Source organism: Drosophila eugracilis, unplaced genomic scaffold, assembly GCF_018153835.1.
Source record: "Drosophila eugracilis isolate 14026-0451.02 unplaced genomic scaffold, ASM1815383v1 contig_1197, whole genome shotgun sequence".
Classification (NCBI taxonomy): domain Eukaryota; kingdom Metazoa; phylum Arthropoda; class Insecta; order Diptera; family Drosophilidae; genus Drosophila; species Drosophila eugracilis.
The window spans coordinates 1,332,464-1,346,921 of record NW_024571981.1 but is presented as its reverse complement, the minus strand read 5'-3'; the positions used below and the strand labels follow the sequence as shown (position 1 = coordinate 1,346,921).

Here is a 14,458-nt window from a genome sequence, read left to right as displayed (position 1 = left end):
ACAACGCACGACGGATCGTGAATAACTATACAATGAAGTAGCCAAAGAGATATATATTTTTCGGTTTTTTTTTCGGGTGTCATAGATATGTGAGCAGAGGTATTTCTTATAGTTTTGCATCATTTATCAAGCTCATTTCGCTGGTGTGCTTAATCAGCGAGGTGGGGAAGCCAAGATCATCATGATCTTTGGTCAGGGAAGTGCATGGAACAACTATATATGGGTAAGGTAAACCTTTTATATATAGTCGCTTTGGGCCAATGATGAAATGCAATTGGCTACGCCCAGGAGATGTTGCCATGTTGAACGGGGCGTATGAGCAATCAAGGCAAATCATAAGAGAAAAGAGTAAAAGAAACAATATTTTCACACGCCCTTGTCGTGTATAAGAAAAAAAAAAACCTAAACCAAAATGTAAATACTCGTAGGAAAGGCAGAAAGACGCTGACTTGTGATTATATTAAAGGCATTTAGCCAACTCATCCCAACGTAGGACGTCACCAGCACGTGGCTAGCCATAAAAATAATGTAATAAAAATAATTCCGAACCAATTATGAGATATATACATATATATATATATATAGATGCAACTGACGCAAAGAGAGTGCAATTTTTGCATCCACCAAAAACGATTTCGTCATCTATTTTCCTTCTTTTTTTTTGTTGGCCGACGAGATGATGACGTTTTGAGCACTCGTGCCTCGGGAAAATACCCGTACTGTGAAAATAGTATGTGCCATGGCATGTAATCCGTTAAACTGGCCGATTTCATGGCCCCGCTGGCGTCATGGCTTATATACTATATATACCAATGGATGCACCTCACCTGGTCATATGTTCTTTGGCGATTTGTTTTGCTTCGGTTTGTCATCCGCTGGCGGGCACTTTTTGGCGCCCAACGCCATTATGGTAATATATAGCCAACTTATAAATAGAGATGTTTGTTTTGCCACAGCTAATAGAGAACTAAATTTCAGAGCATTTCTTTTATATTTACATTTTTGCAATCGATTGGTAACCCTTTGATTTGTGTTTTTACCACATTTTCAAATACTTTTTACTAACAGGAAAGTCGATATTTAATTGCATATCGAATAATGAGAATCTATTTTTATTGATAAACGGTAAATTCTAATTCATTTTTATTAAAAATAAACACCCACTTTAGCTCATCAAAACAAAAACCAATACCAAATAACGACCCATGTTTGTGTCTAATAACGATTATGAAATCTATTAAGAACCCATATAACATAATATTTTAAGGTGAAGGCTAATGGGGGTCTTTAATCGTAAAACCTAACCGCAGCGTGTAGAAAACATAAATGCTGGAAAACACTTAATAAGCGCTAAGTAAGCCGCAAGATACAGACGCTTAAGAAGTGGCTAACAAGTCGCTAACCGATTTTGGCCACAACAAATGAATTGGCAAAGCTTTTCAAGCCGTTGCACCTCCACACCGTCGGCGATTAAGTGGGCTTCGATAAAGCGGATACTGCAATGCACCAAATGCACCCCACTACCCTTCTCTTTCACTTGCCACCCCCCCCCAAAGGGGCTAAAAAGAAAAACCCAGAAGGCTGTGTCACAATTACCATCGATCTTCCTCCCAATGTTGGTGCCTCAATCGATGATGTTTTTATTCGGTTCTCGGTGGTTATTAATAAAAATGCATTGGCCATCCCTCCTGTTTAATGGTGACTATCTGTGTGAGTATCTATGTGGCTATCAGAAGCACTGCATCTGTGTGTGTGTGTGCGATGTGTTTATTGTGCAGCTTATAAATCATTTTGCGTCAGGCTGCGTCCGCTGCCGTCTGCTGAAACTGCGACGCTTTGCTGACGCTGGTAAACATGTGTACGACACCAATAGCAGCAACAACGCAACGGGGACGCGCCGCAAAAGAAAATCCACACACACACACATAATGTTCATAACAAATAAATATATGTATGTATGTGTCTGCACATACAGCTAAGGTCAAAATGGTTGTAATTGATTTAAGCTCGTTTTCACAGCTCAGGGAAGATAAAGAGGTAAGTTTGGGGACTTACATCTTTAAGATTTTGATTTTTGAAATTAAAATATTAAGAGTTCAGCATTAATAATATTTATTAATACTTTTATTTACCTCAAATTACTATTTAACTTTAGTTTTTAGGTTGGAAAATATTTCAAAAATTCTTCACAATTTTAAGTACACATTTTCCACACTTTCCCGAAGACAATACTTTGCATTCTTCGTAGTCAACCTCGAAACAACCTACTATTATTTTGACCACTAGTGTAACTGCACTCATATCTTTTTACTATTTGCTTAATATTTTCACCATTTTTATGATGCACTTTGAGCACTTTTCATGCAAATTTATGTCGTCATTGTGCGTTGTCCAGCATACCCCGCGGCCAGCCACGCCCCCTTTTTTGTTTGAGGTGTCTTTTCTATGTTTTTTTTTCGCCTGCTGATTGAGCAAACAGTTAGCTTCTTGAGCGATTTGGCAATGGGCGCCGCATATTGCGTATACGCCGCGTGTGCGATTAGCGCATTTAGAAGAAAAATACCAAGACGGCTTTAAACTTAAGGGAAAAACTAAAAAAAAAAACCATCACCGAATAACCAAAAGGAAAACCAAATACATACACGTGTTTCCATTGGCAAAAAAGTGGCTGTTGTTGGGTGAAGTAGAGGTGGAATTCGAGTTGGAGTTGGAGGAACTGCAGCAGGCCAGGTGATTGATATCGCAACCGTCAGGAAAGAGATTGCGGCAGGGATAAATCAAAGGCGGCAAGGGTGGCGGCAAAAGGTTTTCTGGCTGGTGTAAATGTTGCTGCTGTACGCGATGTTGCTGGTGTGTTGTATGTTGCTGTTGTTGTTGTTGTTGTTGTTGGTGTGCCGGTGTGTTAAGGTTCTGCCTGTAGCAGGAATTATTGTTGATCTCTTGAAACAAACTGTTCTCTGTGTACAGTGAGGCCTCGCACTTAATAACCGACTGCTGGTGATGGTGGCTTATATTGGTTGGTATATTGCTTCCGCCCTCTTGCTTCACCACAATCAAGCGAGGCAAGCCGATCGCGCATTATAGACCACGATTCTTAGTTAAAGAACCCAAAAATGATGATGATAATGATGATAACGACAGGCACAAAAACATAAAACACAAATGGACAGGACAACACAGATCAGATATAGTTTCTATATTAAGCACCTGTTTGGCGCCCTGAACGGCGCTGGTGATCCAGCACGACGAATTCCGATTTGGTTGATTTTCTCTTTCAATTTTCTTGGCTAAACAAGTGACCCGCTCTTTTTTGGCCAAAACTCTGATTGCAATAGTTATAATCGGGCTTCATTTTCCTGTCCTTGCCACAGCTGTTTCTGTTGTTGCTGCTGTTGCTGTTGTATGTCCTTAGACTTGAACTTGCTTCTCCTTGATTTTAGATTTTCTTTTTGCGGCGTTTGCGCAGTGGCCAAGTGACGACGTAAGCGACGTAACGACTTACGCACGCTATAGTATATAACTGGGTTCTCTCTCTATATATATTCAGATAATGTTGTAGTAGGAGGCACAAGGACGTTGCTTACACTTTACACACAGATACATACACACACGCGCACGGGTCGCACATCAACTGATTCCTCTTATTATTGTTTTTTTAGCTCACGTGCCTTTGGATGTTTTTATAAAAATGTTACCAAAAGTTGTGTTTCCAAAAATATCTAAGGGTCTCTTTTCTCTCAAAAAAGTAATTCGGATTACTAAAAAATTATTTATTACACATACGCAGCGTTGTCAGACGAACTTTATGAATAGTTCTTTCAAGAATGTTAAGCATACGCCGTGTTGTCAATCGTTGGTAATTATTGCACATACGCAGCGTTGTCGACCGGCTTCCGTTTCCGCATAGAATCCGACGTTTCGAATCAATAAAGAACAACAACTTGTTGCAATTGTTTAACTCTTGAGCACTCACACCTCGTGTTTTGTTTTGTTTTGTTTTTTGTGATTTTATAATACTGAACGCGATTTAGTTTAGAACTAAATGTGGATTCTATGTTTTAGTTTGAATGATTGGAAATTTCAGAAATTTAGAATCTCCGAAATTCGCCTCTATATTGGGTTTTCTTGTTTGTTTGTTGGATTTTCCGTGAGCGGTGGCTGTTTGGTTAAAGTTGTTAACAATGCGGCGTCTGTGACGCGACTGAACTTATCTTTACGGTTACACGCGACTATATTCAAAGCGTCGCGCGCTGGCAGCGCTGCCTCAGCTGGCGTTTCGCCTGCGCTCGCATAGAGAGCGAGTGAGAGCGAGAGTGAATGTGCAGGGGGGCGCAGCGTGCGAGCGGGACACGACCTACCTTTGCGGCCCGGCTATTACGTCATTTGCGGCCAACAACTGAGCGCAGCTCGTGCGAGGAAAATCGATGACGTCGTTGGTAGAGCGCTTGCGCCGGAAAAATACCTCTCCTCTCCCCTCCTTGCTGAGACTTTTCCGAATGCAGTGCAGTGGGACAGTTCGGAAACGGAAATTATGTGCGTCATAAAACAGACATTGGCCATCTCTTTCCCTCGCAGCTGAGATTGATGGCTGTTCTTGATGCCGTTTCACCTGCTCTGCTTTTCCCACCTCGCCGTCTCCTGCGCCAACAAATTTTCATGCTTTTCCAACCGCCCACTGGGCATCCTCTTCTCTCCTGCTGTCATAACTTCCGTTGCTTTCATTAAATATGCACAGGAAATAAGTTAAGTTAAGTTAATGATATTTAAGGATGACGGAGAGATAACTAGAAATATTAAGTTTAAGACTAAAAAGATATTATTTTTAATTAGAAGTAACTATATAAAAGTATATATTTTTTATTAATACTTTAAAGGTTGAACTAAATGTTTTTTTTGTTTAAGTACAATTTTCCTTTCTTTGTATTACTTTGTGTAATTTTTATAATCTATAATATTGCCAGAACAAAGTTTAAAATATAAACAAAATTTCCTAACTTTATCTTTTAACATTTTTCCTTGTGTACTAAGTTTGTGTGGGCTTACCTGTGCATATTATTTCACAGGGAACAGGACTTCCTTGCTATTCGTGTGTGGGAGAAACCAAAGCCAATTCGCTGGAATATGAACCAGATTTCAGGGAATATGTTTATTTGACTAAATCCCACGTTTTGGCTGTAGGTGGAAATATGTTGTTTCTATGCTGATGAGGAGGACACGAATTTCGAGAACAAGAATAACAAGCTAATAAAATAGAAATAGGAAGGATTTGACTGTTGTAGTAACTTAGCTGTTGTAGCTAACTACTAATTGGCTTACTTCTGTGATAAAAATAAGAAAGAACACATTAAGATATCAGTATAAATATTAAAAACTTAAATATATTGCAACTAAAAATGATTTGCTAAATGACTTTGGTTTATAAGCCAACTAATTTATGTTTTCCTCGGTTGACCTCTTTAATTTTCCTTGCTTAACTCCACGCCAAGACAAATCGATTTCACACAAAATCCCAGGCCAATTTCCCCTTTTGCACTTAACAATAATACCATCCTGGCACTTCATAAACCAGATCACTCTTCCCTGATCCCCGAAACATAAATGAGTTGCCCCACAAATCATTTAGGCAATATACCAAATAGCACGATCCGTCGGGAAAGCGGAGAATATTAATGCACTTTACCATTGACACCGGCGTTTGCAGCTCGTAAACAACAACAACAACAAAAGGAAAATAATAATCCAAAGCCAGTTGAAATCTTCTCTCCCAAGATCGGAGAATTGCAAACATAAAAAAAAAGAATTCAAAACCCGAAGACCTAACGTCGACTTCGCTGTCAGCGTCAACTGCACAGAGAGTGAGAGTCTTAGTCGTTCGGAACACGAATCGAAATCTTCGTAGACCCGAAGACTCGTCTTTCGAGGCGGTGTCTTCAGTGAGGTTAAGATTTCGTTTTCATTCGGCTTTCCTACGACCGCTCGCGTGTGTGTTTGGTTGCATTCGTTGTGGCTATTTTTAGACAGGTTCCAAAGCCACGTTTTCTAACTGTTGTTAGCGTACGAGCCGGAGATCTCGAGCTCTCCAATTTGGAAGCCCCAGACAAAACGTGAGATCGCTGGGTCGCTCGGCCGACTGCTACGTCAACTGAGACTGCGACTGCGACTGCTACGCCGACTACAACTGCAAGCAGCGACTGCAAGGCACCGACTTGAGTTTTGGGCGCAGTGGCTCTTCCTTTCGTTTTCGGCTAGATTTTTTCCCATAATGCTTTTAGCTCGGATCTGTGGGTCCGGCTCACAGTGCTTGGCCCGCTGTTGTGGCTCCGGGGTATCGGTTCGGTGTGGTATAATGTGCTGCTCTATGGTGTGGCTTCCCATGTACATATATATTAGTTGGATTTGGGAGCGACGCAAGTGGAACTGGTCTGTGGCAGGCACCATGTGCATGTTGTACAGTGGCTTTCGATTAATTGGCCTTCGTTTGGAAGGGCTTGTTGGCTTATAGGGATATTGATGTACCATAAAATAGATTAGGATCTGGTTCTGAGCTTATAAGTTAACTTAAAAAAAACTAAATATTAAAACAGGACCATGTATGTATAAAAAGGTTGTTTAAAAATCTTAGAAATGAGATAAAAATGAAATAATAAGATATTAAAGGAAAGGAAATCTACAAATTTAATAGGAAAATATAACTAAAATAAGACCTATATGGGGAAATATTTTGTATACATTTTTACTTCTTTGATAATTTGAATATTAAGAATATCTTTAGTGAATCCCTTTCTTATATATAAACTAAAAAATAAGATCTAAACCACTGTATGGGCTGTCTTTCTTGCTGTTGTTAGTGTTGCTGCTGCTGTTCCTTTGACGATGATAGTGGTGAAGGTGGTGGAGGTAGTAGTGCTAGTGGGGCTAGTGGTGCTGCTGCTGTTGGCTGACCCGCTGGTGGCCCCAAAAAGTGCATGCAAACAGCTTAGCGTTGGAGTCTCGTTGTTGTTGCTGCTATCGCTGATGTTGTTGTTATTGTTGTTGTTGCTATTGGGTTGCTTCCAAAGAGTTTCGATTGCTGCTGCTGCTGCTGATGTTGTTGTTGGCGGTTTTATTGGCTGTATTAAGCATGACATGCCAAGCCAAAGTCGCAGTCTCCATCGCCTCCTCCTCCTCCTCCTCCTCCTGCCACTCTAACTCCATCTCCATCTCCGGCCAAGTTGAAGTCGAAGTCGACTTCGGAATCGGCACTCCTTGCTTTTGTCTCTCTGGCTTTTGTCTATTATTTATTGTTGTGGTCGTAGCTGCACTGCGATGATATTCTAAATGTGCCGAGCCAAATTCGCTTCGTTTTGGCCAAGTCAACTTGGCTGGGCCTTAATGCATGTATCATTTTCGCATCGTTGCGCCGCCAGTTCGTGAGTTTAATTTAAGGAATTTTTGCTCTTTTTGATTGCTATTTAGGCTTTGATTTTGCTGCTAAAGAAAAACTATCCCCACCCCCCTGTAAATTTCAATTAGCATGCGGCACTTTGCATTGTTTTTTCTTTGCTTCATCTATTGCTGCCGCATTTGCAACGGCGCCTCTCGGCTCATTTGCATAAATTGCATTTTGGGATTCGCCAACCCTTTTTTATAAACTTCACTTTCGATGCCCACTTTTTTTTTTTTCCTTGCCCAAAAAATTGTGACTTCCTCTGGCTAACTAAAAATATACAAAAAAAAAAAAAAAAACCAAAAAAAAATAATACCAAATAGAAAACGAAACCAAAAACTCCGCTGACTGCTTAGCCTGCAGGTGCATTTTGTGGCGAATTATTGTCATTATTTTTTTTCCTGCCTTCGTTTAACTATTAATATTTGTAACTTCACATAAATATATAGGTGTATTCCTTTTCGTTTTTTTGTGCCCTGGCAATTTTGTGCTATTTTGTGCCTAAATAACATTTTTTTGGTGGGGTTTTAAAGGCGAACATGTCATAATATCATCAAGTATACGCCCAGTTGGCAGGGGTATCTCCTCTCTTCGGCCAAAACGACCAAATGCAATGAGGCAATGCACATTTGCGGTTTTAAGTGGGGTAAGTCGATGGTTAGGGAGATGATTTACGGGCTCACAGGTAAATTATGGCAGCGGGGGACTTGGGTATTGGATAAATATGATCAAATTCATGTTGAAATTCATGACTTAATAAAGCTAATAATTTTTTTGGTCAGCAAGAAATTTGGACTGCAGAGGATATATTTTGTATGTTATAACTTTATTAAAGGTAAATACATTTGCTTGTAATCTTAGAAACAACATTTGTTTCTTTACCAGAACTTTCTTCTTTAAAATCCCTTTAAACTTTACAACCAAAATGTTTGCCATTTCCCAGCTGAACTGCACAACTTATCCCATTATTCCTGACAGCTACGACCTTGAGAAAACGAACTCGAACGCTGCCACCCACAAACTGCACCCCGCTGTCTTGAAATTAAATTCCCTACGCAGGCACGCCATCCGGCGATTTGAAGGGGAAGCAACGGCAACCAGCGGATGAACGGATGTGAGGCATTGATTTTATGGTTTGCTTCCGTTGCGTCTTGACCGCGTCACGTCTACAAGCTACCATGGTTGAGAGACACACTCCACCTCCTTTCAGTCCCTCTACAAAAACCACAAGGGGGAGGGACAGAGACTGCCTCGCATTTTCGTCACGCACGCCCCTAAGTAGGCAACACTTTTTGTGGTTTGTTTGTCCTTTGCTTATCTGTCTCTACACTGGGAATAAAAACGTTAGAAGTTACTCATTTATATTTTATTTTAATAAGATTAAACTTCAAATTAATATTTATTAATAAGCTCGAATCTTTTTGCTTCTCTAAAATTGAGTAATATTATTATGAATGGCATTCTATTTTTCTCAATATGTATTTCTCTTATTACTAATCTCTCGTTTCTGGTTTTGTTTCCCATTAAATACGTTCCACCATTATCTCTACACAACCGTGTTATCAATAAAATTGAATTAACTGACGCAGCTCCTGCCCCTGTGGCTATATGGGAAAATGTGTATATGACGTCGGAAAAACCTCAGTCACACGCCGAATACTATAGAAGGGGGAACTGGGGCTACCGGCGTTTTGCTGTGTGTGTCTTTGACCTCAACGGACAAGCCCAAAATTATAGATATGCCTTTTTACGTGGTCATATATACGCATTTCCCATGTATATACTCGTAGATATATTCGTAGGTTCAGTGGATAATGCGTGTAAAATCGATAGTAGAGTCTTGGATGAGGAGGATCCCACCTGGTATTCGTAATGATTGGGTAGTGTGTGGTCTGGGCTGTAATTACTTAGCCTAACATTTTTAGTCTAAATTATGGATGATGACTGTGATTTGGGACTTCTGGTTTGGTTCCCTAATTTCATTACATTTTGTATAATTTCGATGGTTTTAGTTTGTGGAAAGGCAATTTGTTTCTATGAGTTTATAGAAAGTTTTACAAGACTTTTAGGGTTATATTAGTTATGGAACAAAAATTAATTAATAATAAAGTGTTTTATTCTTATTTTGTTAAGACTTTTTCATGAAATACATTTTACAGAATCTTTCTTCAAACTTAAGAGGCATTGCTCTTTAAAGTTTTATAGGCTGCTGCCTTTTTCCGGCCCTGTAAACCCCACAAGAAGTATCCCATTAGCTGGAAATCTTATTATCCTTCGGTTGCGGTTTCAGTTTCACGTTTATTCGGTGGTCCATCAATTGGCTTTACCGATTATCAATTTCCAGCGTTAATTGGCGTCCATTATTTATAGTCAAACGAACACGGCGGCTGGCGTATGGCACGCATCTAATGACGTCACAAGTGAAAGCGCGAGCACAGAGAAATCGATTGGGCGAAACAAAGACGTCATCACTTAGCCGTCGTAGGGACATGCGCGATTGTGCAGAACGAGACAGCAGACGACGGGCATGAATGAATGAGTGGAAAATCAAATGGGTGGAAAAGAGGGGGTGGTGAGAGGAAACAGACAGGTGCAAATAGCCAGGTGAGTAGGCCGAGGCAGAGGAAAAACACCGGCCGGCGGCTCAGTTTTCCCCTTCGTTATAGCCATCTCGTTTCCGTGATGACGTCCTTGTTACTACACTAGTCGCCTCGCTCTCGTCTGACGTCACTTGTCCTTGGCTGGGTGGTCTATTTCTGAGTGCTCAGCACCACCCACTCATGACGTCACCGTTGTGCTTGCTTCACTCGCCGCCTTCCGCTCCATTGCAGCGAAAGTGGCCGGAAATAGCCAAAGGATAACGACACGTGCTGCAGTCCCCACTCACCATCCACTACATTTTTCTAGTCCTTTTTGCCATAGTTTTCTCTCTGTAAAAATAGTTTTTGCCGTGACCATAAAAATGCAGCGTGACATAAATTGTAGGGAAAGTTGAGTGGGAAAATGGTTGAAAATAACAAAGGATTATTTTTAAAACTGGATGGAATATATTTAAGAAAATGGTATTCGGTTAGCCAGTTATATAACATTAAGGGTTAAGTCATAAGTTGGTTAGGCATTAACTTCTACATTCTACATTTTAGGAAAAGGTTTTTAGATTGTGTTAGGAATTCAAACCTTTGAGGATATATAAAAGGAAAATCCAGAATTATTTTAAGTTAAGTTTTGTTAGTAAACGGAAGTAAATCAGTTGTCTATTGAAATTATATAACTGACATCGCAATCTGATTAATGAGAAATCTCGGATCTGGAATCACCTGACATTGATTCGGTTCTCAAGCCAAATGGCATTAGGGAAGTTATTCTGCAACCCCCAATAGGAGCAAATATCCGCATCGTCTCATTTGTAAATCGCAGTCAACAATTGATTTATGCAGATGGATGAGTTTCTAAAGGTTGCCCAGGCAAATGGATTGAATAACTCGAATGCCCCTCTCATCATGCCCGGCGGCAATACGATACCGTCACAGTTTCTTTTTTTTTTTTTCAGTTCACCAGCGGATTCCATGATGTAGCCAAGTAGTACTGCATGTGAGAATCGCCATAAATTAAATGGCCAGTACAATCTGTCAGTGATAAAGAGCACACTATGTTCTAGACAGAACACCACTGGCAGCTCCAATTGCTGGCTCCCAAGATGGAAGAAGATGCCGCGACACTGAGGGAAGTTGATCTTAATTAGGAGAGTATTAAATGTTTATATGATAAAAGCATATACCAAAGTATGCTTTAAGTATGCTTTTTAAAGAAGTATTAATAAAAAATAAAATATTGATTCTTGTTAAGGTTACTTTTTAATACAACTAAAACTAAAACTATCTCAGTGTATACCCAATTCCAACCGCAGTTGTCTCTAATTGCCTGTTATAAACTAGACGAAGATGGCGGTACACTGAAAATAAATACTCAACCGTTAAATATTTAGAAAATATTAACCCTTTTACACTTTAACTTTGATTTACTAAACAAAACCCTAATACAAAATTTACATTTAATATTTCCATACATTTTCCCACTCACTTAAACTAAAAAATAAAAAGAAAGTTATTGATTCTCGAGAACCAAAACAAACCAGAGTATTTTCTTACTTTTCTCTCAATGTCTAAGCCTGCGGCATTGGCAACCAGTTGCATGTTAGGAGGCAACAAAAAAGTGGCATCTTTGGGTCTCTCTCGGCGGCGGTTGGCCATTTTCTCACCTGCGGCGCTCAAAGGCGACCTCGACCTGTCTCAAGCTAAGGCAAGCCGATATGTTCTGTCTATATAGTATATATATACAAATATATATGTATAAACTTACCCAGTCGAGAGGCTTCACTGTATTATTTATTGACATTCAGTGTGGCAATAGCTGGCAGCAGTGGTCCATGTTTTATGTCTCTATATACTAAAATTGCATAGATTTGTATCAATTGATAGTGGAGAACAGGACGGAGAACTTGGTCAGCAATTGAAAGGCAACATGCAATCGTGGATTGTCTGCCAGCGGCTTTTGTCAAATTGAAGGTAGCTTCGATGTGTGCCCACAACATACTGTAACTATGTATCTATATAGCCATAACCCAATGAAGATCCGGGGGGAATTAAAGCCAGAAAGCCAGACAAAGTCGGGGGCACCTTGACAAGCCTAGGCACGTCTTCCACCGGCAATTGGCCAGAGATGCTGGCCAAGAGATGCTCGAAGTCGGGCTAACTTCGTGGCTTGGCTGATTGTTTTTCCCGCAATTTGGTCTTCTATTTCTTAGATTCTAAATGCGGGCTATACACTTACATAAGGTTATGTGGTCTATGAATAATGTGAGGCTAATTTACAAAATAAGAGGTTTAGGTGGTTGAAGGCAAACATATGGTTTTAGGACAATCCAATTTTTCTTAAGATTATCCTATATAAAACAAGTCAATAAACAGATATAAATGTATTAAGAAAATCATTGTAATTACAAGCTTAATCACCAAAAACAGATCACAAAATGTTAAAGAGTATTTCCAATTCCTCTTAACAAATCTCAAACATTTTTGATTTCATTTGTTATGTTTTTCCCTCGAATTTTATGGTTAGTCAAAATGCGCGGAATTAATTAAACGGCTTAAATAAGATGTACTAACAATTTGTTGCTAATGTGCCAATCACTCGCCTCTGCCCAAAAAGTTCATCAGCATCAGTTGAGGAGCCCAAGAACAAGGAGTGTGCATTCGCAAATTAACTTTTGCATCATCATCATCATCATCAGCAGCAGCAGCAGCAGCAAGTCCATGAATCGTGCATGAAAACATCTCCGAAGAATCAAATGAATTCGGATCTGCCCAAAAAAAAAAAGAAAAGAGAAACGAAAATATTGTAATTTTAATATTAAATTAATGTTGGCAAGTCTTGGTGGTATCTTTGTTGCTGCTTGCTGGTGTTGCAGCATGTGGCGTGCCACAAAATAATTTGCGAATCCAAAACAAAGTGGGTCATTCACCGCATGTCTGTGGGTGTCTAATAAAATTTTATTTCAAATCGACGGGAATTAAATGTTTCACAAAAACATTAGAAATTAAGAGATTTCTAACCTGTTAAGATGGGTTGGAAAATGTTAGGTAGGAAGGGAAATTAGTAAATGAAATTATTAATCAACTTTACGTGCAAGGTAGTTAAAATATTTAAAACTATCATGATAAAAGGGTTAAGTTCGACTACTTAAAATTGATGTTAAATAATAAGTAAAATATTTCAAAAAATAAAGAAAACAACGACAAGTCAAGGAAACATTTATAGATCTTAAACTAATGTTATCCTTTTTTGCCTTGCCATTTTATTTGTTTAACTATTTTTGTTAACTAAAACAGTTACTTAACTTTTCCCAAGAGTCGAATGCCTTTTACTTCCACTCACTCCATTAAAATGAAAACCCCCCAGATTCCGCCCCTTTTTCGGGGTTCTTCCCAGGCGTTAAGCGATACTAAAAGTTCATCCATCGAGAGGTGTGCTAAGCGATAGCAAAAGCCATTTCCCATAATCGCAAGGCCCCCGAACAACAACAACAACAAACTAAAACAACAACATCATCGAACGACAACAGCAACGACAACACGAATTTCTATGGCATCAGGGTAACAATTTTAAGGCTTGTCTCTCTTATGAAATAAGACAGCCCAGCAGAGATTTTTAAATAATTCACAGGCGTGATTGGACACGCTTCGAGTATATAGTAAGGTCTATCTTAAAAATTAAAAAAAAAAAGAAGAAAAATAAAAAGTGGTAAGGTAAACAAGAAAATCCCTGCTTAATTTGCTCTACTCATGCAAACTCTCCTCTCGTTGAACAAGAAGATGCATCTGCGATTTATGGCCAAAATGTCAGCGAGCCTGGTCTAGTTAAAGTACACTAATTAGTCAGATAGTCGAACATGGCAGACACCTGAACATGTCAAGGCATTTGTCTGGGGTGCCCCTAGCCCCTCTTTAACCCCCTCTGATTAGAGAGTCAAAGCTATTGCAGCCGACAGCCATTTAAGGAGCCACTCGAGGTCAGTCTAAACAACAACAACAATAATAACGAAAAAAAACAACACACAAAACAAAGCAAAACGTATCGATGACTAACCAATGGACTGGCCACAGGTGAGTGCGATCTATATTGTGCACTGAGAAAAAAGTTAAGCTAGAACATAGGAAACCGATCTTATGTGGCAAAGAAAAGTATCCTTTCATATTCAATACCATTTCCATTTTCCACTGTTTTTGGTTTTCTAACGCTTTTCCTTAGATTCTAGCTCACATTCATTCGAAGTTTTAGGGTTTTCCCAAGTGTAAACAACTGGTCGCTGATCGCTGAACGGGTCGCCAGCTTCCTGCTGCTAACACAGACATCATCGGCCAAAAGCAACAAAGTTCACTTCCAATAGAGCAGCAATTGAATGCGAAATTTATTGCCAGCGATCGATCGATCGAATCAAATTGAATCGCGGATTCAGAACTGTATCGAATATCG

General features: G+C 39.5%; 1 protein-coding gene across 1 annotated transcript in view; it reads right to left on the bottom strand.

Annotated features, from left to right (window-relative positions):
- The window catches only part of LOC108115467 (probable nuclear hormone receptor HR38), a 31,310-nt gene extending 27,129 nt beyond the window's left edge, over positions 1–4,181 (bottom strand). The window contains exon 1 of the mRNA XM_017226922.2: positions 3,208–4,181. The gene's annotated coding sequence lies outside the window, so the exon portion shown is untranslated. The remainder of the gene's footprint in view (positions 1–3,207) is intronic.
- Positions 4,182–14,458: the final 10,277 nt, after the last annotated feature.